Genomic DNA, 3213 nt, shown 5'->3' with positions numbered 1-3213 from the left:
CTTACAGTATTGTCACACTAGCTAACCACTTAACCTCACTTAGACTAAGACTCTTCTTCTAAAGCAAAGGTAGTACTAATAACTGCCTCATAGAGTATTTATAAGAATTAACGAAGAATTTGTAAAACACACACTGGGCACATGCCAACTGTTGAACAAATAATTATGTTAGCCACTATTGTTATTATGATTCCCATCGATTTGTCTGTGCCGTATTTTTTCTCTCACATTTTTTCTCTGACTCTCTAATTTTCTCCTCTCACAGAAGCTAACAGAAACCTATTGCATTTGCCAAAGTGCTGATACTGAAAAGCAAAGCAAAACAAAACAAAACTACCCTTGACCAGCATACACTCCCAAGAGATGACAAGATTAATCAGTGTTCCCTGATCACCACCCTCATCTGACCCTGGCCCTGGAGCACAGAGCAGAAAGTAGAGAGATTAAAACAAGGGGGCTGAGTATGCTTTTTTGTTTCTTTCTTTGAATACAGCAATGTAGACAGAAAAATACTGAAAGAGTCTAAAGGTCTCGAAGAGAAAAACACAGATGGTTTATTAGAAATGGCTTTTTCATTAACCATCTGTGTGGCCTTGGCACATTGCACTTCACCATTGCAAGTCATCATGCCCTCCCCTTGAAAAAGAGGAACGTGGCCTATGAAATACGACTTCCCACATTGACATTCTGACATTTGTGATCTAAGAGTAACACTACCAACAGCCAGAGCCTCTTATTCAGGAGTCCAGGGAACACTGTACTGATGGCTAAAGAAGACACATCCTATTGCTCTAACCAGCCTTGTGTCACTAGCAAGAAGAAACTGATGCTGTTATAAGATAAGGATGAAAGTCTCTGGGCAGAAAGCTAGCAGACACAGAAACTCGTTAATACCAGTGCTCTCTAAATTACTGTATTGCCTTGGATTTTACAAAAGATTTTTATATGCATTGTCGTTCTGGATTTCACAAACATTTTCTTGGTGGAGGTAGGATAGATATTATTATCTACATTCATAAAGGAGAATGTAAATCTCAGTGGCAATGAAGGGTTTGCCAAAAATGAGAGAGCCAGGACTAAGCCCCCAGATGTAAGTAAGTCGTCAAGCAAGTAAATAACTGCAGATCTATAGTCCTAGATTTATACCGATTGTCTGTCTGCTCATTGACCTTGGAACATTATCATTAACCATTTCTCCACTCTTAGTCTTCCACCGTCCTCACCTTTAAAATAACAATAATAATAATGACTCAACCTTCAGAGAGTGGTTGAAAGACCCATAACAGATAATACATATGATCTCATTTTGCCAACTGTGAAATGGTAGGTTAATTAGCTTTGCTGAAAGGTTCTCATTCAGCTCATGTGCTAACCACTGGTTAGAGGGACCACTTCACCGGGAGATGGGAAAATACGCTCCATAATCTGACAACCATATACACAAGGTTGTCCTCTGTCAATCTCTTTCCATGTGACGCAGCACTGACTTAGCATGCTCCTATCTCTCTTTCTCCCAATCTAGGTCTGTTTTTTTAAAAGCCGCCATCAGCTACAACCTCACCTAAGATTTTATGGTGATTAAAGAAGAAGAAACAAGAAAAAATGTTGTTACCAGGAAGTTGACTACAACTCACAGCACCCCCATGTGTGTAGAGTAGAACTGCTCCCTGGGGATTTCAAGACCGTGGCATTCTGAAAACCAGATCACCAAACCCTTTTTTCCAAGGCACACTGGGTAGGTTTGAGCTACCAAACTTTTGATAAAGAATTGAGTGCTTAGCCATTTGCACTATCCAGGGCTTTTTGGTGATTAAACCCAAAACCAAACCCATTGTCATCAAGTGAATGGTTAGCTATGATTAGCAGTGGTTCTTGTTGTTACTAAGTGCCATCCACTTGGTTCCAACCCATAGTAACCTGTATAGGTTTACTGAGGAGTGGCTGGTGACCTTGTCATTCAAACTGACCTTGAGGTCTAATGCTTATCCTTACAATGCCACACCAGGGTTAGTGAGTAGTCACTCCACAGTCAGTCTTCCTTGAACTCAGCACTGCCTGACCACTTGTCACTGACACCATCTGCCATAACTGATGGTGCATCAGTAACTTAGCAAGCACTAAACTTGGAGGGTTAAGTTGAAGTGCCAGCTCTGCCATTTACCATCTCAGTGACTTTGGGGATGTTATAATTCATTGGATGAGTCCCACTGTAGTGCGGTAAGGTAAACACTGGACTGTTAACTGCAAGGATGGTAGTTAAAATTTACCAGCTGTTTTTCAGAAATATGGTCACTATGAGTCAGAACCAATTCAGCGGCACTTAACAGCATCAGCAACAACATAATTAATTGGAAGGACAATATTTCTTCTTCTGCAAAGTTGTATATATCTATATCTATATCCCCTGTTGTGTGGAGTTGATTCTGACGCACTGCAGTATCGTGTGTGTCAGAGAAGAAGTGTGGTTCTTAGAGTTGTCGTAGCCATGACAATTTGGAAGTAGATTGCCTATCCTTTTTTTTTTGAAGTGCGCCTGCATGGAATCAAACCTCCACCCTTTCAGTAAGCAGCAAATATGAAGGACTTCAAAACTTCATGGAAAATTTCCATCATTTAATTGCATTTTTTTTTCTGAACAGACTTTTTGAAGCCCCAACGTATGTTAAATATTTTTACCACCCAGGGATAGCTCCTTTCCATGGCTTTCTATGCATGAAAAAGTAAAAGGCTGTACAATTTATTCATTATCTGGGTACTGCTAAAGAGAGAATTTTCACTCTTGCTTTCTCGTTTTGATATTTGAATATCAAATATTTAATTCTTTATTATGATCTTAGCTGAAATAACATCTCTTAAAATAACTTCTGACTCAACGAACTTTCAGGGTGCTGTTTAACACAGAAAAAAGAAATATTTTTGAGCATCTATTAAATGCCAGATAATATATTAAATTCAGTTGTACTGCTTCTTTAGAAACCCTACACAGGGTTGCTATGAGTCAGAACTGACTAGACAGCACAAAACAGCAGCAGCGGCACCATATTATTATTTTTTTTTGTAAGTTTTTATTATGAATTGAGTGAAAGTTTACAAGGCAGATCAGCAGTTTTACATTCAACAAATCATATACTTTGTTTCATTACACAGATTATAATCTCCTCCATGTACAATAATCAGTTAACAGTATTTCTCTCAATTCATTTTAGCCCTTTA

The sequence above is a fragment of the Chrysochloris asiatica genome, unplaced genomic scaffold, assembly GCF_000296735.1.
Source record: "Chrysochloris asiatica unplaced genomic scaffold, ChrAsi1.0 scaffold00256, whole genome shotgun sequence".
NCBI lineage: Eukaryota > Metazoa > Chordata > Mammalia > Afrosoricida > Chrysochloridae > Chrysochloris > Chrysochloris asiatica.
The sequence above is the reverse complement of the archived record's forward strand: the minus strand, read 5'-3'. Positions refer to the sequence as shown.